The sequence below is a fragment of the Mustelus asterias genome, chromosome 10, assembly GCF_964213995.1.
Source record: "Mustelus asterias chromosome 10, sMusAst1.hap1.1, whole genome shotgun sequence".
Classification (NCBI taxonomy): domain Eukaryota; kingdom Metazoa; phylum Chordata; class Chondrichthyes; order Carcharhiniformes; family Triakidae; genus Mustelus; species Mustelus asterias.
Genome location: NC_135810.1, coordinates 119812667 through 119840632, shown reverse-complemented (window position 1 = coordinate 119840632; position 27966 = coordinate 119812667). Strand labels below are relative to the sequence as shown.

At 47.8% G+C, this 27966-nt stretch overlaps 1 protein-coding gene across 2 annotated transcripts in view; it reads left to right on the top strand.

Moving 5' to 3' along the window:
- The first annotated feature begins 536 nt into the window (after window positions 1-536).
- The window catches only part of capn5a (calpain 5a), a 102249-nt gene continuing 74819 nt past the window's right edge, over window positions 537-27966 (top strand). For both annotated transcript variants that reach the window (XM_078222570.1, XM_078222569.1), the window contains exon 1: window positions 537-661. The gene's annotated coding sequence lies outside the window, so the exon portion shown is untranslated. The remainder of the gene's footprint in view (window positions 662-27966) is intronic.

Sequence of the window (27966 nt, the reverse complement as noted above, 5' to 3'; positions counted from 1 at the left end):
AAAGTTTATTCCCAATTAACATGATAAACCAGCCTCCCATCCATTGACTCTGTCTACACTTCCCACTGCCTCTGAAAAGCAGCCAGCATAATTAAGGACCCCGGACATTCTCTCTTCCACCTTCTTCTGTTGGGTATGTGAGGTCACGTACCAACCAACTCAAGAAAAGCTTCTTGCCATCAGACTTTTGAATGGACCTACCTCACACTAAGTTGATCTTTCTCTACACCCTAGCTATGACTGTAACACTACATTCTGCACTCTCGTTTCCTTCTCTATGAACGGTATGCTTTGTCTGTATAGCGCACAAGAAACAATACTTTTCACTGTACACTAATACATGTGACAATAATAAATCAAATTCCTACATATTGTAAGAGTCAGTACACTTCAAAAGGACTTGGTGAAAATATAAATGCAAGTCTTTCGTTCCTCCCCCAATATAGAGAAAAAAACTACAAGTCCCAGTCTTCCGAACATGTTTTTGTGTGTGATATAACTCTACACACATGCGCGCTGCCTCTTCCGCACTCCTCCCACAGGCAGGAGGAAAGTATTTGTGAGGCTGAAAGAGTGAAACTGACCAGCCTGTCACTTGCAGCAGCTCCGGGCAGCGCTCCGAAACTACAGCAAATCTGCAGGGATCCCGTTCCCCAGAGAGGTAAGATCTTCCCAGCAGAGTCCCAGGGAATCCCCTCCCGCAACAACTGGATACAAATCAGTGGGTGAGAAACCTACAATGCAGTGTTCCCTGATCAGATACTTGTTTTTTCAATCTGCAACAGTGTAGCATGGGGGCAATTCAGCCCCGTTCACACACAGGCAGGGAGGGTTGACACTGCTGTCCATTGATTTTCAGTTTCTATCTCCCTTTGCATGTTGGAGTGTCTAACGAACTCAGAACTTAGAAGGAAGGGAGGGGAGGGGTTGCTATCAGTAATGTAAGCGATAGGGAGAAATTCTTTTGTTTATTTAGAGGATATTAGGGTGTCGTAATTCAGGGTGTATGCACCGCGCAGGCTGTTGTAAATTTGCCAGGGTAGAGGCTTTGTAAGCCTGAAGTCCCTAAATCATTCTAACTGATCGGCTATGTTACTATGTACGGTTATTTAATCCCACCCGTTTGTGCTACAGAAACTTTTATGTCACATTTCGATATATTTCCTCTTCCCCTGCTGCACAATAATATCTTTGTAACGCTGGTTTAATAGACCTGCCCTATTGTGAAATATCTACTGCTTCTATTGCCTGTGGCTAAGGTTTAGGGAAAGTGTTGTCAGAATGGTACAGCACGGAAAGGCAGCATTTTTCCCACTACTGTTTAAAATCTTCCCCCTTCAAGTGTTTAAGTTTATCTATTAGTGTCACGTTAACACTGGAATGAAGTTACTGTGAAAATCCCCCAGTCGCCACACTCTGGTGCCTGTTCGGGCACACTGAGAGAGAATTTAGCATGGCTAACGCACATGATGCTGCACGGTGGCACAGTGGTTAGCAACTGCTGCTTCACAACGCCAGGGACCTGGGTTTGATTCCCGGCTTGGGTCACTGTCTGTGCGGAGTCTGCACGTTCTCCCCATGTCTGTGTGGGTTTCCTCCGGGTGCTCCAGTTTCCTCCCACAATCTGCAAGATATGCTGGTTAGGTGAATTGACTCAAACAGGCGCTGAAGTGTGGCAACTAGGGGAACTTCACAATAACTTCATTGCAGTGTTAATGTAAGCCTTACTTGTGACTAATAAATAAACTTTAACCAGCACGTCTTTTGGACTGTGGGGGGAAACCAGAGCACCCGGAGGAAACTCACGCAAACAATGTGCAGACTCTGCACAGACGCTGACCCAAGCTGGGAATTGAACCGGGTCCCTGGTGTTGTGAGACAGCGGTGCTAACCACTGTGCCACCGTGCCGTCCCAATTGCAATCCCCTTTCACAAGTTCAATCTATTTCCATCAGATTTTCAGGCAGTGTGTGGCAGCTTATAACAAGTCTCCTCACCTTCTGTCTGCCTCTCTCGCCAATGCTCCTCACTCTGTGTCTTCCGCATACTGAACCCTCCCGCTATTGGAAACAGCTTCTCCTCGTGAATTCTCCATGTCATTTACAGCCTCACAGGAGCAGAAAATGTGACACTATGGAGCAGGTCTGGCAACATCTGTGGAGAGAGAGATAAAGAAAACAGCAAACGTTTCAGGCCATTGTCCTTTCACCAGACCTGTTGTGATGTTTCCAGCACTTACTGTTTTTATTCTGGTTTTGCTTTTCAAATTTGTGGGAAGGTAAAGGAGATGGATGACTGTTCCTGGGCTGCTGTTCCTCATCCTTTACCGCGCCCAAATACATAGAATCCCTACAGTGCAGAAGGAGGCCATTCGGCCCATTGAGTCTGTTACCGACTCTCCGAAAAATCATCTTACCCAGGCCCACCCCTGCCCTATCCCCATAACCCCGTGAATTTATGGCTAACACACCCAACTTGCACATCTTTAGAGTTTGGGGAGAAACCGGAGCACCCGGAGGAATCCCACGCAGACACGGGGAGTATGTGCAAACTCCCCACAGTCACCCAAGCTGGGAATTGAACCCGGGTCCCTGGCACTGTGAGGCAGCAGTGCTAACCACTGTGCCACCGTGACACACTTGCATGGAGTTGAGTTGAATTGATTGATTATTGTCACATGTATTGGGATACAGTGTAAAGTATTGTTTCTTGTGAGCTTTTATAGACAAAACATACCGTTCATAGAGTACATAGGGGAAAAGGAAATGATAAGGTGCAGAATGTAGTGTTACAGTTAACGATAGAGTGAAGAGAAAGATCTGCTTAGTGTGTGATTGGACCATTCAAATGTTTGATGGCAGCAGGAAAGAAGCTGTTCTTGAGTTGGTTGGTACGTGGCCTCAAACTTTTGTACCTTTTTCCCGATGGAAGAAGGTGGAAGAGAATGTCCGGGGTGCATGGATTTGATTATGCTGGCTGCTTTCCCGAGGCAGCAGGAAGTATAGATGGAAATGGATGGGTGGCTGGTTTGTGTGATGGACTGGGCTACGCTCACAACCCTTTATAGTTTCTTGCGGTTTTGGTCAGAGCAGGAGCCATACCGAGCTGTGATACAACCAGAAAGAATGCTTTCTATGGTGCAACTGTAGAAATTGGTGAGAGTCGCAGTGGACATGCTGAATTTTCTTTGCCTCCTGAGAAAGTAGAGGCGTTGGTGGGCTTTCTTAACTATAGCGTCAGTGCGGAGGGACCAGAACAGGTTGTTGGTGATCTGGACACCTAGAAACTTGAAGCTCTCAACTATTTCTACTTCATCACTTTTGATGTAGACAGGGGCATGTCCTCCACTACACTTCCTGAAGTTGATAACTATCTCCTTCATTCGATAGTTGAAGGACTTTCTCCTTCACAGATTAGCCGTGATCTCATTGAGTGGCAGATGAGGCTCAATGGGATATGTGACCTTTTCCTCGTATATGTTCCTACCTGCAAAAGGAATGTTGGCAGCAATCACCAATGTTATAATCATAGCAACAGTGGTTAGATGTCATTCAGATGTGGAAACCCTGGCTGGTTTTCTCTTTGCCTCCACTAGCCTGGCGAACTGAATCCATTTCCCCTTTATAACATCAAACGTGGCTCGAAGGTATCGGTACTCAGGAATCACTTAAGACCTCAGTGTGATTTATGACAGGATTCTGCTGCAACTTTTACAGTGTGTTAGGATCATCTGTGGAGATTTTGGTCCTATCTTGTCATTCAAAATCCTTTTGTTGTGCCTGTGTAACTAGGAACTGGAGCAACACATTCAGCCCCTGGAGCTTGTTGAATGAGACCATGGTCGATCTGTATCTTAAGTCCAAATACGTACTTGGTTTCATAGAATCCTACAATGGAGGTCATTCAGCACATCGAGTCTGCACCAATCACAATCCCACCCAGGTCCTATCGCCACACATTTACCCTGCTAATCCCCTGACGCTAAGGGGCAATTTATCATGGCCAATGCACCTAACCCGCACACCTTTAGAGTGTGGGAGGAAACCAGAGCGCCCGGAGGAAACCCACGCAGACACGGGGAGAACGTGCAAACTCCACACACACTGTGACCCGAGGCTGGAATTGAACCCGGGTCCCTGGCGCTGTGAGGCAACAGTGCTAACCACTGTGCCGCCCATAATCCCCTCGCCTAACATATATCTATCAATCTCGGTTGTCAAGTCTGTGAACGATTGAAAATTTCTACAGCTTTATGGGGCAAAGTTCCAGACTTCCACGCGCCTGTACGAAGGCGTGCTTCCCAATATCAGCTCGAGCTTGGTTCTAATTTTTTATTCATTCATTTGTGGGACATGGACGTCGCTGGCTGGTCGGTATTTATTGCCCATCCCTAGTTACCCTTGGAGGGCAGTTGAGAGTCAACCACATTGCTGTGGCTCTGGAGTCACATGTAGGCCAGACTGGGTAAGGACGGCAGATTTCATCGGGATTCGAACCCGGGTCTCCAGAACATTAGCTGAGTTTCTGGATTAATAGTCTAGCAATAATACCACTGGGCCATCACCTCCCCAACCCAATGGGGATTTCGGTGAGAGTTGCTGTACTCAGCAACATTGTTCTTATGGTATAAAACTTCCCACGGCAGTTTACAGATTGATCACCGAGAATTCACGGCACGGAGACAGGCCCTTCAGCCCAACCTGAACAATGCTGACCAAAATGCCCATCTAAGCGAACCCCGTTTGGCCCATATCCCCCTAAAACTTTCCTATCCATGTATCTGTCCAAATGCCTTTTCAATGTTGTCAATGTCCCTGTCACATGATGAACAGAATGGTGAATTGGAGAAGAGATAAATATTTTACAGAGGTGACACAAGGTGGAGAGAGGCAGCCAGGGTGAGGGAGGGGGTTGTAGGGGCAGGTGGGGCGAGGGAAGGGGTTGTAGGGGCAGGCGGGGCGAGGGAGGGGTTTGTAGGGGCAGGCGGGGCGAGGGAGGGGGTTGTAGGGGCAGGCGGGGTGAGGGAGGGGGTTGTAGGGGCAGGCGGGGCGAGGGAGGGGGTTGTAGGGGCAGGCGGGGCGAGGGAGGGGGTTATAGGGGCAGGCGGGGCGAGGGAGGGGGTTGTAGGGGCAGGGTGAGGGAGGGGGTTGTAGGGGCAGGGTGAGGGAGGGGATTGTAGTGGCAGGGTGAGGGAGGGGGTTGTAGGGGCAGGGTGAGGGAGGGGGTTGTAGGGGCAGGGTGAGGAAGGGGGTTGTAGGGGCAGGCGGGGCGAGGGAGGGGGTTGTAGGGGCAGGCAGGGCGAGGGAGGGGGTTGTAGGGGCAGGCGGGGCGAGGGAGGGGGTTGTAAGGGGAGGTGGGGTGAGGGAGGGGGTTGTAGGGGCAGGCGGGGTGAGGGAGGGGCTGTAGGGGCAGGGTGAGGGAGGGGGTTGTAGGGGCAGGGTGAGGGAGGGGGTTGTAGGGGCAGGGTGAGGGAGGGGGTTGTAAAGTCCGGGTGAGGGAGGGGGTTGTAGGGGCAGGGTGAGGGAGGGGGTTGTAGGGGCAGGCGGGGCGAGGGAGGGGTTGTAGGGGCAGGCGGTGTGAGGGAGGGGGTTGTAGGGACAGGCGGGGCGAGGGAGGGGTTGTAGGGGCAGGCGGGGTGAGGGAGGGGTTGTAGGGGCAGGGTGAGGGAAGGGGTTGTAAAGGCCGGGTGAGGGAGGGGGTTGTAGGGGCCGGGTGAGGGAGGGGGTTGTAGGGGCAGGCCGGGTTATGAATACTCACCCTTCCACCCCTCCCCCCACTAGTGGAAACAGTTTCTTCCGACCCTTCTATCAAACTGCTTTGACTAAATCTCCCATGGGGCATCTCTGGTCCAAGAAGAACAATCCCAGCCTCTCTCGCCTCATCATATAACGCAAAGCCCCTGATCTTTGACACACGTTGGAGAATGCGCAGATGCAGAGAAGGTACCATTCCGAACCATCACTTAATGCATTTGCTGTAATTACAGACCTCCCTGGCTTTGGACACCAGGAGAGGAAATTGTCGTAGTGTTCACAGGCCCTCTGCTTGTGATTTTCATTCTCTCTTTCAGGGTGGATATTATGGGATGACCAAAATCACATCACAAGCAGGGTAATGGCCACTTGCAGTTCCGTTTGCTATCCCAGTCTGTGGTCTGTCATTACTTGTGTCTTCACCACATTACGCAGTTAAATAGTGGCTGTGAGTGCTTGCAGTTTGGACTGGACAAAAAGGAGACGAGTGGGCAGAAGATTCTCAAATTGGCCATTAATAACTAAGCGTGCAGGTTGGGTCATTATGGAGCAGTTACAGATGTGGCTGTTCAAAGTCTTTGGTTACAGCACAGTCATCTGAGTGAAATCTCCTGATCTCAGTTCAAATCCGATAGCTCCAGTTCCCAGAAGTATCAACTGTATAAGACATTGGAGCAGAATTAGGCCATTTGGCCCATCGAGTCTGCTCCGCCATTCAATCATGGCTGATATTTTTCTCATCCCCACCCTCCTGCCCTTTCCCCAAAACCCCTGACCCCCTTATCAAACAAGAACCTATCTATCTCTGTCTTAAAGACACTCAATGACCTCCTTGCCTTCACAGCCTTCTGCGGCAAAGAGTTCCACAGATTCACCACACTCTGGCTGAAGAAATTCCTCCTCATCTCTGTTTTAAAGGATCGTCCGTTTAGCCTGAGGTTGTGCCCTCATAGTTTTTCCTACTAGTGGAAACATCCCCTCCACGTTCACTCTATCCAGGCCTTGCAGTATCCTGTAAGTTTCAATAAGATCCCCCGTCATCGTTCTAAACTCCAACGAGTACAGACCCAGAGTCCTCAACCTTTCCTCATACGACAAGCTCTTCATTCCAGGGATCATTCTTGCGAACCCCCTCGGGACCCTTTCCAAGGCCAGCACATCCTTCCTTTAGATATGGGGCCCAAAACTGCTCACAATACTCCAGAACTTATGCAGAGACTTGAGCACAAGTTCTAGACTGGTACAATACTGAGAGGGTTGCAGTGTTGGAGGCCATTAAACTGAGGCCCTCCCTGTCCTCTTGGACACTGGTCCCTGGGGACCTTGGGCTGGATTTTACACTTCACTCCCACAAAGAGGTTTGAAGGTAGGAGGGGGGTGTAAAATTAAGCAGGTGGTCTTCCCACTGCCTGCCTGTCTGAGATTTTACAGGAGTCAGAGAAGGCTCCAAACATTGGGCCCATTGAGATCCTTAAGTGACCGGTTAGTGGGTGGGGATGGGCCTGTGTAAGATGCTCTGTCCGAGAGTCGGTGCAGACTTGATGGGCCCTCCTGCACTGTAGGGATTCTGTGATTCCACTGGAAATCAATCATCTCAGCTCCAGGACATCACTGCAGAAGTTCCTCAGGGTTAGTGTCCGAGGCCCACCCATCTTCAGCTGCTTCACCAATGACCTTCCCTCCATCAGAAGGTCAGAAGTGGGGATGTTCACTGATGACTGCGCAGTGTTCAGCACCATTCACCACTCCTCAGATACTGAAGCAGTCCAGCTCTGACGAAGGGTCATCTAGACTCGAAACGTTGGCTCTATTCTCTCCCCACAGATGCTGTCAGACCTGCTGGGATTTTCCAGCATTTTTCTGTTTTTGTTTCGGACTCCAGCACCCGCAGTATTTTGCGTTTATCTGAAGCAGTTCATGTTCAAATGCAACAAGACCTGGACAGTATCCAGGCCTGGACTGACACAAGTAACATTCGTGCAGCACAAGTGCCAGGTAATGACCATCTCCAACAAGAGAGGATCTAAACCATCTCCACTTGACATTCAATGGCATTATCATCACTGAACCCCCCCCCCCCCCCCGCCCGCACCCCCACTATCCACACCCTGGAGGTTGCCATTGACCAGAACCTGAACTGGACTAGCCACATAAATTCTGTGGCTACTAGAGCAGGTCAGAGGCTATAACTCACTTCCTAATTCCTGAAACCTGTCCACCATCCACAAAGCACATGTAAAGAGTGCTGTGGAATACTCTCCACTTGCCTCGATGAGTGCAGCTCCAACAACACTCAAGAAACTGGACACCATGCAGGACAAAGCAGCCCGCTTGATTGCTACCCCATCCACAAACATTCAATCCCTCCACCACCGATGAATAATGGCAGCCATGTGTCCCATCTACAAGAAGCACTGCAGGAACTCACCAAGGCTCCTTGGGCAGCACCTTCCAAATCCACTACCATCTAGAAGGACAATGGCAGCATATACCTGGGAACACCACCACCTGGAAGTTCCCCTCCAAGCCACTCACCGTCCTGTGCAAAGTGCGTCAGTGGTGAAGGGAGTGAATGTTTGTGGATGGGGTAACAATCAAGCGTGTTGCTTTGTCCTGGATGGTGTTGAGCTTCTTGAGTGTTGTTGGAGCTGCACCCATCCAGGCAAGTGGAAAACATTCCATCACACTCCTGACTTGTGCCTTGTAGATGGTGGACAGGCTTTGGTGCGGGGGGAGGGGGAAGGTCAGAAGGTAAATGAAATAATCAAAGGTGACACTGCAACTGTTGAGGATCTGGAATGCACTGACTGAGAGTGTGGTGGAGACAGATACAAAAGAGGATTGCATACGTACCTGAAAAGAAGGTAAAAATTCTAGTGCCATGGGTATAAAGTACAGGGGTGGGATAGTCAAATTGCCCTGTTAGAGAACCTATATGTCTGTGATGGGCTGAATGGCCTCTTTCCCTGTTGTAAGAATGGTCTGATTCCAGTCTATTGTAACTCTGGTTGTGTTGCATGAGTCGCATAGTTTTGGAAATTCTTAGCATTTTCGTGTGGAAGGAAGTGGAGAAACCAGAGAGCTGATGGGAGCCACGGACAGAATGCTTGATGTGTTTCCCATATTATAGTCCCTGTGCAACTGTCCGGTGGGCAGTTGGTGACCTGAAGGGCCACAGTTAAGGTATAATAGTGGGATTTCTACATGACTGTTACAGATTATGATGGTGCAACTTGCCTCAGGTGAACTGTAAAGAGCATTAATATTGGCAAAGCCATTTTGAACCAGCAATATCCCACAAACAGCAGTGAGGTGAATAGAGAGTGAACCTGTCTTTGATTGGATTTGATTTATTATTGTCACATGTATTAGCATACAGTGAAAAGTATTGTTTCTTGAGCACTATACTCACAAAGCATACCGTTCATAGAGAAGGAAAGAGTGCAGAATGTAATGTTACAGTCATAGCTAGGGTTTAGAGAAAGATCAACTTAGTGCGAGGTCGGTCCATTCAAAAGTCTGATGGCAGCAGGGAAGAAGCTGTTCTTGAATCGGTTGGTATGTGACCTCAGACATTTGTACCTTTTTCCCGAAGGAAGAAGGTGGAAGAGAAAATGTCTGGGGTGCGTGGGGTCCTTAATTATGCTGGCTGCTTTTCTGAGGCAGCGGGAAGTGTGGATAGTCAATGGATGGGAGGCTGGTTTGCGTGATGGATTGGGCTACATTCACGAGCGTTTGTAGTTTCTTGTGGTCTTGAGCAGAGCAGGAGCCCATGCCAAGTGGTGATACAACCAGAAAGAATACTTTCTTTGGTGCATCTGTAAAAGTCAGTGAGAGTCGTAGCTGACATGCCAAATTTCCTTAGTCTCCTGAGAAAGTAGAGTTTCTTGGCTGAGGGAGAAGAGGCCAGAAAATCAATGCCAGCGATACTCTTGAATTAGCCCTTTTGTTCTCTCACTTACTAGAGTTTATTTATTCGGTCTCAGCTGTGGCTCAGTGGTTTACACTCTCCTCTCTGAGTCAGCAGGTTACGGGCTGAAGTCCCAGTCCAGAGACTTAAGCACATCGTCAATGCTGATGTTTCCACTGCTGGCACTGAGGGAGTGCTGCACAGTTAGAGGTGCTGTCTTTCAGACGAGACGTTATATTAAGGCCTCATTGACCCTTTTTGAGTAAATATGAAATATTCTGCTGCACTATTTCCAAAAAGTGCAGACTTTTCTCTGGTTTTCTGATCAATATTTGATTTATTATTGTCACATGTATTAACATACAGTGAAAAGTATTGTTTCTTGCGCGCGATACAGACAAGGCATACCGTTCATAGAGAAGGAAAGGAGAGAGTGCAGAATGTAGTGTTACAGTCATAGCTAGGGTGTAGAGAAAGATCAACTTCATGCAAGGTCGGTCCATTCAAAAGTCTGACAGCAGCAGGGAAGAAACTATTCTTGAGTCAGTTGGTACGTGACCTCAGACTTTTGTATCTTTTTCCCGAAGGAAGAAGGTGGAAGAGAGAATGTCCGGGATGCGTGGGGTCCTTAATTATGCTGGCTGCTTTTCCGAGGCAGGGGGAAGTGTAGACTATAGGATATTTGTCTCTTGAATGCCTTCAATAAAACCGGTTCCCTGGCTGTGATTCCATTGCTGTCTGTAGGAGTTTGTAAATTTTGCTGCAACTGTGATCACACTTTGTATTTGAAGTGCTTTGTGACACCACGGGGTCCCCAGGGTCTGTGTAAACATTTGTTGTTTCTTTGTAATTATATTCATGTTGTTACTACGCTGGGTGTATATAGAATGCAGTAACAGACTGTTAAACTCCTGCCTTGATTTGATTTATTATTGTCACATGTATTAACATACAGTGAAAAGTATTGCTTCTTGCGCGCTATACAGACTTTGTCCTGCTAATCTGCTGTGTATTTGCTATCTCCCCACGGGAAGATATTATTTAATCGTAAGTGGTAATTTTCACACCCTAAGCCACTGCTGGTGTCTGTCGCTCTGACAGCTGAGAGCAGGGAGTGACGTAACCCTTTAACTCAGACTGCCTGTTTTGTATCTTTAACAAACACCCGGGGAACATAGCTGTCTTCAACTACTGGGTCTCAGGTTGCTTATTAAATCTCCCTGCCTCCTTTCGGAGACTAGAATCACAGAACCCCTACAGAAAGAGGCCATTCAGCCCATCCAGTCTGCACCGACTCTTCGACAGAGCATCCTACCCAATTCCTTTGTCTTCATTTTGGAAGAAATAATGTAGAGAGGAGTTATACAATAAATGGCAGAGTCATCAGGAGTATGGAAAAACAGAGGGACTTAGGTGTGCAAGTCCACAAATCCTTGAAGGTGGCAGAAGGTGGTGAAGAAGGCATATGGTATACTTGCCTTTATAGGACGGGGTATAGAGTATAAAAGCTGGAGTCTGATGATGCAGCTGAAAAGAACGCTGGTTAGGCCACATTTGGAGTACTGTGTCCAGTTCTGGTCGCCGCACTACCAGAAGGACGTGGAGGCGTTAGAGAGAGTGCAGAGAAGGTTTACCAGGATGTTGCCTGGTATGGAGGGTCTTAGCTATGAGGAGAGATTGGGTAAACTGGGGTTGTTCTCCCTGGAAAGACGGAGAATGAGGGGAGATCTAATAGAGGTGTACAAGATTATGAAGGGTATAGATAGGGTGAACAGTGGGAAGCTTTTTCCCAGGTCGGAGGTGACGATCACGAGGGGTCACGGGCTCAAGGTGAGAGAGGTGAAGTATAACTCAGATATTAGAGGGATGTTTTTTACACAGAGGGTGGTGGGGGCCTGGAATGCGCTGCCAAGTAGGGTGGTGGAGGCAGGCACGCTGACATCGTTTAAGACTTACCTGGATAGTCACATGAGCAGCCTGGGAATGGAGGGATACAAACGATTGGTCTAGTTGGACCAAGGAGCGGCACAGGCTTGGAGGGCCGAAGGGCCTGTTTCCTGTGCTGTACTGTTCTTTGTTCTTTGTTCTTTGTTCCTATCCCTGTAATCCCAGGTATTTACCCCACTAATCCCCCTAACCCACACATCCTGGCAATTTAGCATGGCCAATCCATCTAACCTGCACGGCTTTGGACTGTGGGAGGCGATAGCCTAGTGGTATTATCACCAAAATATTAATCCAGAAACTCAGCTAATGTTCTGGGGACCTGGGTTCGAATCCCGCCACGGCAGATGGTGGAATTTGAATTCAATAAAAAAAATCTGGAATTAAGAATCTACTGATGACCATGAAACCATTGTCGATTGACCGAAAAACCTATCTGGTTCACTAACGTCTTTTAGGGAAGGAAATCTGCCGCCCTTACCTGGTCTGACCTACATGTGACTCCAGAGCCACAGCAATATGGTTGACTCACAACTATCCTCTGATCAAGAGCAACTAGGGACATTCAATAAATGCTGCCCCAGCCAGCGATGCCCATGTCCCACGAATGAATATATGAAAAGAAACGGAGCACCCGGAGAAAACCCACGGGGAGAACGTGCAAACTCCACACAGACAGTGACCCAAGGCCAGAATTGAACCCGGATCCCTGGCACTATGAGGCAGCAGTGCTAACCACTGTGCCACCGTGGTGAAACCTACCTCTTTAGTCACCTGTCCCAATATCTCCTCGTGGGATACCACTCCTGTGAAGCAACCTGAGATATTTTACTACATTAGAGGAGCTATGGGAGGTCTTGTGGAGCAGTGGTAATGTCCTTGCCTCTGAGCCAGGCGCTCTGGGTTCTAGTCCCACTTCAGGACTTAATGACCATGGAAGGTGTGTTCATTACGTGGCCAAATGAGTTGATTACTAGCCTATAAATCTTTGCCATACGCCTGTGGGTGGAGTTTCCTGGTCAGTCTTATTGCAGAAGACAACAGCATGGGGCAGCACGGTGCCACAGTGGTTAGCACTGCTGCCTCATAGCACCATGAACCTGGGTTCGATTCCGGCCTTGGGTGACTATCTGTGTGAGTTTCCTCTGGGTGCTCTGGTTTCCACCCACAGTCCATAGATGTTAGTTGCATTGGCCATGGTAAATTGCCCCTTAGTGTCAGGGGGACACGCAGGGTAAATACTTGGGTTACGGGAATAGGGCCTGGGTGGGTTTGTGAATGGTGCAGACGTGATGGACCGAATGGCCTCCTTCTGCACTGTAGGAATTCTAAATCACTACAGTAATCATGGGCCAATCCAGTGGTTGCTGATCCCCGCTTAGGGCATGGCACCTGAAAGTGGAGGATAGGTGCTATATAAATGCAAGTTGTGCTTCCAACAGTAGCTGTATTTGGACTCTGGCAAATTGCAGAGCAGGTTCAAAGGGCATATCCTACCTCTCGGGGCCATTGGCCATTAGATGTGGCCATTCTACATTTGTTATCTTGAAGATGAGCCAATGGAGAGAGGATACGCGAAGCCTGATGTTGTTTCCACTCAACATTAGGTGCATGTTTTCAAGCACTGCCCGCAATCTTAACTCTTACCAAGTCCTGCCACCTCTACGCTCACTGACCTACACTGGTTCCCAAACCACCAACTTGTCCATTTCAAAATGATCCAGCTCCCTTAGAGGCCTTGCCCCTGAAGCCCTATAACCCTCGGAGATACCTGCACCCCTGCAGTTCTGACTTCTTGCGCATGTGTGATTATAATCCCTCCACCATTGGCAGCCATGCCCCCAGCTGCCTGTGTTCTAAGCTCTGCAAGTCTGGAGAAAAGTAACATTTGTGCCACACAATTGCCAGGCAATGACCATCTCCAACAAGAGAAAATCCAACCATCATTTACATTAAAATCGCTGAATCCCACACGATCAGCATCCTGGGAGTTACCATTGACCAGAAACTGAACTGGACTAGCCATATAAATACTGTGACTATAAGAGCAGGTCAGAGACTGGGAATTCACTGGTGAGAGTTCTAGGTGGAGAGTAACTCATCTTCTGACTCCCCAAAGCCTGTCCACCATCTACAAGGTACAAGTCAGGAGTGTGATGGAATACTCCCCACTTGCCTGGATGGGTGCAGCTCCAACAACACTCAAGAAGCTCAACACCATCCAGGACAAAGCAACCCATTTGATTGGCACCGCATCCACCACCTTTAAACATTCACTTCCTCCACCACCGACACACAGTGACGGTAGTGTGTACCTTTCACAAGATGCATTGCAGTGACTCCCAAGGCTCCTTTGACAGCAGCTTCCAAACCCATGACCCCTACCAGCATGGGCAGTTCACCACCACCTTTCCAAGGGCAATTAGCGATGGGCAATAGTACTGGCATAGCCAATGATGCCAACCTCCCATAAACAATATGGTGGCACAGTGGTAAGTATTGCTGCCTCACAGTGCCAGGGACCTGGGTTCGATTCCCAACTGAAAGTCTGGAACTTTGCCCCATAAAGCTGTAGAAACTTTCAATTCTTCACGGACTTGACAACCGAGATTGATAGATATATGTTAGGCAAGGGGATTATGGGTGGCACAGTGGTTAGCACTGCTGCCTCACAGCGCCAGGGACCTGGGTTCAATTCCGGCCTTGGGTCACTGTCTGTGTGGAGTCTGCATGTTCTCCCCATGTCTGTATGGGTTTCCTCTGGGTGCTCCGGTTTCCTCCCACACTCCAAAAATGTGCGGGTTAGGTTGATTAGCCATGTTACATTGACCCTTAGAGTTAGGGGGATGTCAGGGGAATTAGCAGGGTAAATATGTGGGGTGACAGGAATAGGACCTGGATTGTTGCCAGTGCGGGTTAGATGGGCCAAATGGCCTCCTTCTGTACTGTAGGGTTCTATGAATAAATACAAAAAAAGTTCCCTCCCTAAATACCTCCTTCTTTCTGTGAAGCTCTCCTTAAAATTCATCTAGTTGGAAAGTTTTTGGTGACCAGTCTGAATATCTCATCCTATGATTCAATGTCAAGTGTTGTTAATGTTCCAGATGAGTGACGGGAGAGAGGGGGTTGGAGGAGGATGCCTACTGCCTCGCAATGCAAGGCACCTGATTCGATTCCCAGCTTGTGTCACTGTCTGTGTGGAGTGTGCACATTCTCCCCGTGTCTGCGTGGCTTTTCTCCGGATGTTCTGGTTTCCTCCCACAGTCCAAAGATGTGCGGGTTAGGTGCATTGGCCATGCTAAACTGCCCTTAGTGTCCCCAGATGTGTAGGTTAGAGGGATTAGCGGGGTAAATATGTGGGGTTACGGGGATAAGGCCTGGGTGGGATTGTGTTCGGTGCAGACTCTTTCTGCATTGTAGGGATTCTATGAGGTTGGGGTGGTCACCGTGTCAAAGAGTGCGGACAGCCTGAGAAGGACGAGGAGGCAAAGTTTCCCATTCACGTCACGTCAGGTGTAATCTGTGAGTTTGATCAGAGCTGTTTGGGTAATGCGACAGGGGCAGAAACCTGATTGGAGGGATTCAAACATGGGAGTTCTGGGGAAAAAATAGTCAGAGAATTGGGAGGCAATGACATGTTCAAGGAGTTCAGAGAGGAAAGGGAGGATGGAGATGGGATGACAGTGTGTAAAGATTGTGGGGTTGGGGTTATCATTTTTTCCCCAAAGAGGGACAATATCAGAGGAAGGGAAAATCATTAAGAATATTAGTTAACATGGGGCCAGGAGGGAAAGGTGAGTGATTGGCAGATTAGTGGGAATAGAGTTGAGGGGAACAGGAGATGCGTCTCGTAGACAACATGAGCTTGGAGTGAGCGTGACGGGACAGAAAAGTGTTGGAGCTGCGCACATCCAGGCAATTGGAGAGTATCCCATCACTTGTGGATGGTGGACAAAGCTATGGAGAGGATGGCTCCCCTCGTGGGAGAATCTAGAGAGAGGGGTTACTGTGTAAAAATAAGGAGTCGTCCATTTAAGACAGAGTTAGAATCATAGAATCCTACAGTACAGAAAAAGGCCATTCGGCCCATTGAGTCAGCACCGACCACAATCCCACCCAGGTCCTAACTCCATAACTCTATGCATTTACACTGCTAATTCCCCTGACACTGAGCAATTTAGCATGGCCAATCCAGCTAACCAGCACACCTTTGGACTGTGGGAGGAAACTGGAGCACCCGGAGGAAACCCACGCAGACACTTGGTGAGACCACTTTTGGAATATTGTGTGCAGTTCTGGTCACCTCACTATAAGAAGGATGTGGAAGCGCTGGAAAGAGTGCAGAGGAGATTTACCAGGATGCTGCCTGGTTTGGAGGGTAGGTCTTATGAGGAAAGGTTGAGGGAGCTAGGGCTGTTCTCTCTGGAGTGAAGGAGGCTGAGGGGAGACTTAATAGAGGTTTATAAAATGATGAAGGGGATAGATAGAGTGAACGTTCAAAGACTATTTCCTCGGGTGGATGGAGCTATTACAAGGGGGCATAACTATAGGGTTCGTGGTGGGAGATACAGGAAGGATATCAGAGGTAGGTTCTTTACGCAGAGAGTGGTTGGGGTGTGGAATGGACTGCCTGCAGTGATAGTGGAGTCGGATACTTTAGGAACATTTAAGCAGTTATTGGATAGGCACATGGAGCACACCAGGATGATAGGGAGTGGGATAGCTTGATCTTGGTTTCAGATAAAGCTCGGCACAACATCGTGGGCCGAAGGGCCTGTTCTGTGCTGTACTGTTCTATGTTCTACACGGGGAGAATGTGCAGACTCCGCACACAGTGACCCAAGCTTGGAATTGAACCTGGATCCCTGGCGCTGTGAGGCAGCAGTGCTAACCACTGTGCCACCCCAGTTGAGGGGTTGAGGAGAAATATTTGTCTCTGGATCTCTCTCCCTCAAAAGGCTATGGAAATATCTTTAAGGCAGAGATAGATCGATTATTGATGAACAAGGGGGGATGGTGGTGAAAGGTTATTGGGGGTAGGTGGGAATGTGGGGTTGTGGTTACAGTCAGATCAGCCATGATATTATTGAATGGCGGAGCAGGCTCGAGGGGCCGAGTGGCCTACTCCTGCTCTTATTTTGTATGTTGGGCTTTGGGGAGCGAGAAGGTGAGTCACTCTCACCAGCGATGCTCACACCTCAAGAATATTTTTAAAATGAGAAGGTGTGGGAGACAGAGGGGAGGATATTGAAAAGAAGTATCCAGTTTTCTTTGCATGCCAGGGTGATTCTGAAATAGTGAATGGCAGGGCTGGACCCGCTAATACTTTATGCAGTCCAGCCAGACCTGGTGGTGAAAGGCAGCTGTCTGTCATAATCCATGAATGGTGTGTCCCTTGGAGTTAAGGGGTGTAGATGGGGAAGGCTTCCTGGGGGAAATGGCGAGAGGTTTTACGTGATCAGAGACAGGCGTGGCAGTTGAGGGAAGTCCAGGAATGATATTTGAAGGATAGAATATCCGAGGATTCACCAGATATTTCCATAGGAATGAAAATGCAGGAATTAGTGGCGGAGTTTGTGGTCAACATAAGATTTTAGATTTGATTTATTATTGTCACATGTATGAACATACAGTGAAAAGTATTGTTTCTTGCGCGCTATACAGACAAAGCATACCGTTCATAGAGAAGGAAAGGAGAGGGTGCAAAATGTAGTGTTACAGTCATAGCTAGGGTGTAGAGAAAGATCAACTTAATGTGAGGTTGGTCCATTCAAAAGTCTGATGGCAGCAGGGAAGAAGCTGTTCTTGAGTCGGTTGGTACGTGATCTCAAGACTTTTGTATCTTTTTCCCGAAGGAAGAAGGTGGAAAAGAGAATGTCTGGGGTGCATGGGGTCCTTCATTATGCTGGCTGCTTTGCCGAGGCAGCGGGAAGTGTAGACAGAGTCAATGGGTGGGAGGCTGGTTTGCGTGATGGGACTGGGCTACACAAAGATCTAAAAGGCCTTGAATGTTGTACATTGGCCCAGGAAGTGAATCTTGAATAACAGCAAAACAGTTGCTGGAAATGCTCAGCAGGTCTGGCAGCATCTGTGGAGAGAAACGGGAGTTTCAGGGTGATGACCTTTAACCTGTGGTCAGAGCATTATTAGTGTGATTCTCCAGCCAGACTGCAGCTGCTGCTATGAAAAGCTTGTCGACCCAGCAGAACCGTCACAAGGAGCAGCAGAGCCGAGGGAAAGGGTTTGACCAAAAGATAGCGAGCAGATTTCTTACCTTCTCCTCCCTGGTTGTGGAAGACCAGTTGAGTTGCTTCGAAATGGAATCATGGCAGCTGAGTTGTGATGCAATCCGGTGCAGTCGCTCGATTGTCCGCAAAAGGGTTTCGTAGCCAAGTTTGACGAGAAAGATCCCACGCTCAGGGAAGGGAAGAAAGAGGAGGGGTTGCTGAGTGGATGGATTGTGGTGGGTGACATTTATGTGTCGGGCGCCAACTGTTGGAGCCCGAGGAACATTAAACAATGGAAGAGAGGAGGTTGAGGGAGAATGGGGCAAAGGATGGCAGCGATAGCCAATGAGAGGCCCAGCAAGGAGCTCCCTTTGAAATTGACGGTCGAACACCATCTTGAACAGACAACTTGTCCGATTGACCCTCTGAGGTTCCAACTCTTTTGAGTTGCCCGTGAACCTCACGGAAAGTTGATATTATTTTCTCTCCATCTTATTTATAATATTAATTGCTGAGGGTGAAACTAGGAAATAACTTCAAGCGTGTTGCTAGGAAACTGAAGTCAAACAACAGTCATGTTGTTTCGATCCTTGTTTAATTTGAGGTGGGAATTATTGACATTGCAGTTCGCTCCACTCACACTCACACACAGGGGATTTGTATCTTCTTGTGCAACAGAAAAACCTGCTACGCAACAAGAAGTGTCTTACATTGTCAGTAAGTTAGATGTGGAGATGCCAGTGTTGGACTGGGGTAGGCACAGTAAGAAGTCTCACAACACCAGGTTAAAGTCCAACAGGTTTATTTGGTATTACGAGCTTTCGGAGCGCTGCTCCTTTGTCAGGTGAGTGGAAAGGTGGGTTCACAAACACGGCATATATAGACAAAGGCACAATTGCAAGATAATGGTTGGAATGCAAGTCTTAACAGGTAATCAAGTCTCTGCAGCTACAGACAGTGCGAGTGGAGTGAGGGATAATCACAGGTTAAAGAGGTGTGAATTGTCTCAAGCCAGGATAGTTAGTAAGATTTTGCAAGCCCAGGCCAGGTGGTGGGGGTTACACGTAGTGTGCCATGAACCCAAGATCCCGGTTAGGGCCGTCCTCATGTGTGCGGAACTTGGCTATCAGTCAGCTGTTCCGGTTCATTGGGTTCGCTGTTGGCATCTTGGGGTTTGTGGAAGAACTCCCGCAGCCTCATTTGCCTGATGAATTCCTCTGTGTCCGCCGCAAGACTGATGGGGTCCATTTTGGTGGTGGGGCAGAAATTGAGCCTTCGACTGAGAACTTCGATTTCATCTGGTTGAAGTGTGTAGTTCGGCAAGTTGACAATGGACTTCCCTGCAGTGGTACTGTTTTCTACTGTGGTATTGGGGGAGGCTTGGTTGCTCTTGGTGGTGATGCCGAGTTTCTCAAGTTTCCTGTTCTTGGTGTGCATGTAGATGGCGTAGTTCCATTGTCACGTCTCCTTGGCAGAGTTTCGCAGCTGGTCTGTGTCTTGAGCTCAAGTTGAGAATATGGACTCTATCTTGGTTTCCAGGTTGTGGCATCTGCTGTAGAGCTGGTGTATGAGGTGGTTGAGGAGTGTGAGAGAGGTGTGACGGCAAAGTTTCTCAGCGTAGTCTAGGTGATAGGTCAACTTGAGTGGGTTCGTGATCTGTAGTCCTTTCGGGATCTTGTCTGTTTTCTTGCATCTTTGTAGAAACTTGATGTCTGTGTCGATATGCGCGAACTTCTTGAAGATCCTCTGCACTTTGAGCCGGTGGTTTGCGGTATCAGTGGTAGCCATGATGTGGAGATGCCGGTGTTAGACTGGGGTGGGCACAGTAAGAAGTCTCACAACACCAGGTTAAAGTCCAACAGATTTATTTGGTAGCACAAGCTTTCGGAGCGCTGCTCCTTCGTCAGGTGAGTGGAGAGTTGGGTTCACAAACAGGTCATATATAGACAAAGACACAGTTGCAAGATAATGGAATGCGAGTCTTAACAGGTAATCCAGTTTCTGTAGGTACAGACAATGCGAGTGGAGAGAGGGTTAAGCACAGGTTAAAGAGGTGTGAATTGTCTCGCAGTTCCGCAGGCATGAGAACGGCCTCAACCGGAATCTTGGGTTCATGTCACACTACACGTAACCCCTACCATTTGCCCTGGGTTTGCAAAATCTCACTAACTATCCTGCTTGAGACAGTTCACATTGTCTGTACCTGTAAAGACTTGATTACCTGTAAAGACTCGCATTCCAACCATTATCTTGCAATTATGCCTTTGTCTATATATGCCGTGTTGTGAACCCAACTCTCCCCTCACCTGACGAAGGAGCAGCGCTCCGAAAGCTCATGATACCAAATAAACCTGTTGGACTTTAACCTGGTGTTGTGAGACTTCTTGTTGAGCCCAGTTAGAGTCATAGAGGTTTGCAGCATGGAAACAGGCCCTTTGGCCCAACTTGTCCATGCTGCCCAGTTTTTACCACTAAGCTAGTCCCAATTGCCCGCGTTTGGCCCATATCCCTCTATACCCATCTTACCCATGTAACGGTCTAAATGCTTTTTAAAATACAAAATTGTACCTGCCTTTACTACTGCCTCTGGCAGGTCATTCCAGACACTCGCCACCCTCTGTGTGAAAAAATTGCCCTCCTGGACCTTTTTGTATCTCTCCCCTCTCACCTTAAACCTATGCCCTCTAGTTTTAGACTCCCCTACCTTGGGAAAGGATATTGATTATCTACCTTATCTGCACCCCTTATTATTTCACCACTTGAATCTGAAGGTTGTGGGTTCAAATGCCGCCCAGGAGACTTGTGAACAAAAGCTAGTCTGCCACTCCAGTGCAGACTATGGGTGACACGGTGGCACAATGGTTAGCACTGCTGCCTCACAGCGCCATGGACCCAGGTTCAATTCCAGCCTTGAGTGACTGTCTGTCTGTGTAGAGTCTGCACGTTCTCTCCGTGTCTGCGTGGGTTTCCTCCGGGTGCTCCGGTTTCCTCCCACAGTCTGAAAGTCGTGCTGGCTAGGTGTATTGACCTGAACAGGCACCAGAGTGGCAACTGGGGGATTTTCACAGTAACTTCATTGCAGTGTTAATGTAAGGCTACTTGTGACACTAATAAATAAACTTTTTTTTTACTGAGGGTGTCACAGTGGTTAGCACTGCTGCTTCACAGCGCCAGGGACCTAGGTTCAATTTCTGCCTTGGGTCACTGTCTGTGTGGAGTCTGCACATTCTCCCATGTCTGCGTGGGTTTCCTCTGGTTTCCTCCCACACTCCAAAGATGTGCAGGTTAGGTGGATTGGCTAAATTGTCCCTTAGTGTCAGAGGGGCTAGCAGGGTAAATGTGTGGGGTTATGGGGATAGGGATAGGGATTGTTGTTGGTGCAGACTCGATGGTCCGAATGGCCTCTTTCTGCACTGTAGGAATTCTATGATTCAATGAGTGCTGCCAGGGGTGCTGAGACATTAAACCGAGGCTGCTCTCTCGGGTGTTAAAAGATGCCGTGACACTATTTGGAAGAAGAGTACGGGATGTCCTGGTACAGATGGACTGGCCATTTATCACAGTGTTGGTTGTGGGAGCTTACTGTGCACAAATTGGCTGCTGCTGCATTTCCTACATTACAACAATGATTACATCATTTCTGATACAGAGTGTTCTTTAGAAGCCTTTCTCCCTTCTAAGCATGTGTGGACTTTGGGCGGGGCTTCAGTCTACAAGAGACTCCTGCAAATCCAGACCTGTTTTCTAGTGCTCCTGTTCTCTTTTTGTTTCATTAAACACTGCTTTTTACAGTATAGAGAAGATCTTTTAACAATGACTACCTTATCTGTTGACTCAACTTACCGTATTTTAATTGATTATAAAGCTGTGGTTGTGAATGGTGCTATATGAAGGAAAGTCTTTCCGTTGGGGTTATCGGTGGAAAAGGTCACAAAGGAATCTTACGATGCAGGAGGCAGTTTAGCCCATCGATGCCTTACTAGCTCCTTGAAGGAGTTATCCCAATCAAACCTTTCTCCCCATAACCCAACAAAAATAAGCCCTCCTTAAGTTCATGTTCAATTGCCTTTAGAAAGTTCCACTTAGCATGTTGAAGCCAACCCTGCAGTAAGTCCCTTCTAGTCTTTTTCAATGCAAAAGAGGAGTTTTGCATGCACGGGGCAGGTGGTGGCAACATAGGTGTTGTGACGAGCCTAGTTATTTTTTATTCATTGGACGTGGGTGTCACTGGCTGGGTCAGCATTTGTTGCCCATCCCGACTAGCCCTTGAACTGAGTGTCTCGCTCGACCATTTTTTAAAGTTTATTTTTATTAGTGTCACAAGTCGGCTTACATTAACGCTGTGATGAAGTTACTGTGGAAAATCCCCTCGTCGCCACACTCCGACGCCTGTTCGGGTACACTGAGGGAGAATTTAGCATGGCCAATGCACCTAACCAGCGCGTCTTTCAGACTGTGGGACGAAACCGGAGCACCCGGAGGAAACCTTTGCAGACACAGCGAGTACGTGCAGACTCTGCACAGACAGTGACCCAAGCTTGGAATCGAACTTGGGTCCCTGGCGCTGTGAGGCAGCAGTGCTAACCATTATGCTATTGTCGCATGTATTAGTATACAGTGAAAAGTATTGTTTCTAGCGCAAAGCAAAGCATACCGTTCATAGAGAAGAAAAGGAGAGATGCAGAATGTAGTGTTACAGTCATAGCTAGGGTGTAGAGAAAGATCAACTTAATATGAGGTAGGTCTATTCAAAAGCCTGGTGGCAGCAGGAAAGAAGTTGTTCTTGAGTCGGTTGGTATGTGACCTCAGACTTTTGTATCTTTTTCCCGACCGAGAGTATGTCCGGGTGGCATGGGGTCCTTGATTATGCTGGCTATTTTTCCAAGACAGCGGGTAGGAGGCTGGATTGTGTGATGGATTGGGCTACCTTCACGACCTTTTATAGTTTCTTGCGGTCTTGGGCAGAGCAGGAACCATACCAAGCTGTGATACAACTAGAAAGAATGCTTTCTATGGTGCATCTGTAAAAGTTGGTGAGGGTCGTAGCTGACATGCCGAATTTCCTTAGTCTTCTGAGAAAGTAGAGGCGTTGGTGGGCTTTCTTAATTATAGCGTCGGCATGGGGGGACCAGAACAGGTTGTTGATGATCTGGACACCCAGAAACTTGAAGCTCTCGACCATTTCCACTTCATCCCCGTTGATGTAGACAGGGGCATGTTCTCCACTACGCTTCCTGAAGTCGATGATAATCTCCTTCATTTTGATGAAATTGAGGAAGAGATTATTGTTGCCGCGCCAGTTCTCCAGATTCTCTGTCTCTTTCCTGTACTCTGTTTCGTCATTGTTTGAGATCCGACCCACTACGGTGGTGTCATCAGCAAAATTGAAAATCGAGTTGGAGGGGAATTTGGCCGCACAGTCAGAGGTGTGCAAGGAGTATAGTAAGGGGCTGAGGACACAGCCTTGTGGGGCACCGGTGTTGAGGATGACAGTGGTGGTGTTGTTGTTGCCTATCCTTACTGACTGCAGTCTTTGGGATTCAGGATTACTAGTCCAGGTGATAATACCACTATGCCACACTGCCTCCTCAGTAATCCAGAGTCCCAGACTAATGCTTTGGAGACATAGGTTTGAATCCCGCCACGGCAGCTGGTGGGATTTAAATCTAGTGAACAAACCTGGAAATCGAAAGCTTGTTTCAACCCGTCATTGATTGTGTTAAAAACCCATCTGGTTCACGAATGACCTTTAGGGAAGGGAATCGACCATCCTTACCTGGTCTGACCTCCATGTGACTCCAGAGCCACAGCAATGTGGTTGACTCTTAACTGCCCTCTGAAATGGCCAAGTGAGACACACAGTTCAAGGGCAGCTAGGGATCGTCAACAAATGCTGACTTTGCCAGAATACAGGGCGGCACAGTGGTTAGCACTGCTGTCTCTCAGCGTCAGGGACCTGGGTTCAATTCCAGCGTTGGGTCGCTTTCTGTGTGGAGTTTGCATGTTTTCCCTGTGTCTGCGTGGGTTTCCACCGGGTGCTCCGGTTTCCTCCCACAGTCCAAAGATGTGTGGCTTAGGTTGATTGGCTCTGCGAAATTGCCCCTAGTGTCAGGGGATTAGCAGGGTAAATATGTGGGGTAATGTGGATAGGGCCTGGATGGGATTGTGGTCGGTGTAGACTCGATGGGCCAAATGGCCACCTTCTGCACTGTAGAGATTCTATGATTCTTAGAAGAGGGAAAAAAAACCCCTTGCTTCCAAATACAATTGAGTCTTACTAAACTTGCACAGTTTGACCAACACTGTGTCTTGTTGTATAATATTTAATTGACAATTCTGTCTCTCTGGCAGAGTTTAATTGCCAATTCAATACATTTACAACGTAGCCACTGTTTTTCTAAGATAACCCAGGAAACAATTTGTGCATGGCCAAATCCCACAGACAGCAAATTGGGCTAAAGGATAGTTAATCTAATTCTTGGATACGCTAAGATGAAAACAAAATACTGCGGATGCTGGAATCTGAAATAAAAACAGCAAGTGCTGGAAAATCTCAGCAGGTCTGACAGCATCTGTGGGGAGAGAGTAGAGCCAACGTTTCGAGTCTAGATGATCCTTTGTGAAGAAGGAGGTCATTTGGCCTATCGAGTCTGCACGGACCACAATCTCACCCAGGCCCTATCCCCATAACCCCATGCATTTACCCTAATTAGTCCCCCTGACACTAAGGGGCAATTTAGCATGGCAATCCACCTAAGCCGCACATCTTTGGAGTGTGGGAGGAAACCGGAGCACCCGGTGGAAACCCACGCAGACACGGGGAGAATGTGCAAGCTCCACACAGACAGTGACCCAAGCCGGGAATCGAACCCGGGTCCCTGGCGCTGTGAGGCAGCAGTGCTAACCACTGTGCCACCATGCCGCCCCTTTTGCAGAGTTTCTTCATCATTTATTATTCTTTCAGCATTGCTACAGCATAAAACCGTAATGAGGGAATGTGCTTAGAACCCAAGGGAATAGGGGAGATCCTAAATGAATACTTTGCATCAGTATTCACGAAGGAGAGGGGCGTGTTAACCGGGAGTGTCTCGGAGGGAGGTGTTGACCCGTTAGAGAAAATCTCCATCACAAGAGAGGAAGTGTTAGGTTTTTTAGGGAACATTAAAACTGACAAAGCCCCAGGGCCTGATGGCATCTATCCTCGACTGCTCAGGGAGACGAGAGATGAAATTGCTGGGCCTCTGACGGAAATCTTTGTTGCTTCTTTGGACACGGGTGAGGTCCCTGAGGATTGGAGGATAGCAAATGTGGTCCCGTTGTTTAAGAAGGGTAGCAGGGATAACCCAGGAAATTATAGGCCGGTGAGCTTGACGTCCGTGGTAGGGAAGTTGTTGGAGAGGATTCTTAGAGGCAGGATGTATGCGCATTTAGAACGGAATAATCTCGTTAGTGACAGACAGCATGGTTTTGTAAGAGGGAGGTCGTGCGTTACAAATTTGGTGGAGTTTTTTGAGGAAGTGACAAAAACGGTTGATGAAGGAAGGGCCGTGGATGTCGTCTATATGGATTTCAGTAAGGCATTTGACAAAGTCCCACATGGCAGGTTGGTTAAGAAGGTTAAGGCTCATGGGATACAAGGAGAACTGGCTTGGCCATAGGAGACAGAGGGTAGTGGGCGAAGGGTCTTTTTCCGGCTGGAGGTCTGTGACCAGTGGTGTTCCGCAGGGCTCTGTACTGGGACCTCTGCTATTTGTGATATATATAAATGATTTGGAAGAAGGTGTAACTGGTGTAATCAGCAAGTTTGCGGAAAACACGAAGATGGCTAGACTTGCGGATAGCGAAGAGCATTGTCGGGCAATACAGCAGGATATAGATAGGCTGGAAAATTGGGCGGAGAGGTGGCAGATGGAGTTTAATCCGGATAAATGCGAAGTGATGCATTTTGGAAGAAATAATATAGGGAGGAGTTATATAATAAATGGCAGAGTCATCAGGAGTATAGAAACACAGAGGGACCTAGGTGTGCAAGCCCACAAATCCTTGAAGGTGGCAACACAGGTGGAGAAGGTGGTGAAGAAGGCATATGGTATGCTTGCCTTTATAGGACGGGGTATTAGAGTATAAAAGCTGGAGTCTGATGATGCAGCTGTGTAGAACGCTGGTTAGGCCACATTTGGAGTACTGCGTCCAGTTCTGGTCGCCGCACTACCAGAAGGACGTGGAGGCGTTAGAGAGAGTGCGGAGAAGGTTTACCAGGATGTTGCCTGGTATGGAGGGTCTTAGCTATGAGGAGAGATTGGGTAAACTGGGGTTGTTCTCCCTGGAAAGACGGAGAATGAGGGGAGACCTAATAGAGGTGTACAAGATTATGAAGGGATAGATAGGGTGAATGGTGGGAAGCTTTTTCCCAGATCAGAAGTGACGTTCACGAGGGGTCACGGGCTCAAGGTGAGAGAGGTGAAGTATAACTCAGATATTAGAGGGATGTTTTTTACACAGAGGGTGGTGGGGGCCTGGAATGCGCTGCCAAGTAGGGTGGTGGAGGCAGGCACGCTGACATCGTTTAAGACTTACCTGGATAGTCACATGAGCAGCCTGGGAATGGAGGGATACAAACGATTGGTCTCGTTGGACCAAGGAGCGGCACAGGCTTGGAGGGCCGAAGGGCCTGTTTCCTGTGCTGTACTGTTCTTTGTTCTTTGTTCTTTGTCTCATCCCCAAACAGACGCATCATTACAGGACTGTTACAGTCAACATCAGGCAGGTGGCAAATCCCATGTTAACTTAAAAGTGTGTCTGGAATATGGGCTTGTCCCGGGAGTATCTAACTTTTAATTTTAACCTTTTAAAAAAAGTAATTCATGCATTCCTGTAATTGAAGAATCCTATTCTTTAATTTTGAAATCAATGAAGCTTTTTTTTTAACTAATCACTGAGGTACTTAATTTTCCAGCGGAACCATCTATTTTGTAGGAAGTCTGGTGACCAACCACGCTTGAGAGAATAAAGGGCTATTTATTTAAGCAGATATCTTTCTTAAAAAGCTTAAATTTATTTTAATTAAAGTGTGTCGTCCCTTTTTCAGAATGCAGCAAAACTATTTTTGGAAAATTTTTCTTTTTCATCCCCCTGTCCCTCGCGTGTACATCTATCCAAGACGTGCTGGTTAGGGGCATTGGCCATGCTAAATTCTCCCTCAGTGTACCCGAACAGGCGCGGGAGTGTGGTAACTAGGAGATTTTCACGGTAACTTCATTGCAGTGTTAATGTAAGCCTACTTGTGACACTAATAAATAAACTTTAAACTTCGCCGATAATATCACACTGCTGATTGTTGGAGCTTGCAATGCACTAATTGGCTCCCCCCTTTTCTACACTACAATAGTGATCGCACTTGGAGTATTTCATGTGGTTTAAGGCACTATGAGGTGTCCTGAAATCACAAAAAGTGCTATCTAAATTCAACTCTTTCCTTTCTGTAATTATTTAGATATTTAGACCACAAAAACTACAAAGGATCGTGAACGAAGCCCAGTCCATCACTCAAACCAGCCTCCCATCCATTGACTCTGTCTACATTTCCCGCTGCCTCGGAAAAGCAGCCAGCATAATCAAGGATCCCACACACCCCGGACATTCTCTCTTCCACCTTCTTCCATCGGGAAAAAGATACAAAAGTCTGAGGTCACGTACCAACCGACTCAAGAACAGCTTTTTCCCTGTTGCCGTCAGACTGCCTTGCACTAAGTTGATCTTCTCTACACCCTAGCTATAACTGAAACACTACATTCTGCACTCTCTCCTTTCCTTCTTTATGAATGGTATGCTTTGTCTGTATGACGCACAAGAAACAATACTTCTCTCTGTGTACTAATACATGTGACAATAATAAATCGAAAAGTCAGTGAGTGCAAAGTTAATGGGACTTGGCACAAGATAGGGTACAGGCAGCAGTGTTTTAGACAAGCTCAGTGTGCCTTGCCAGTATTTGATTATAATATCCTTCGTCTTGAATGACAATGTGCTCTTCGGAGGCACAAAACGATGGATTCACATTGGAATATTCCCACCATTTCCGTCCCCCTGGTTCTGAGATGGCAACAGGATTCCTGTGAGGCCAAAAAGATTT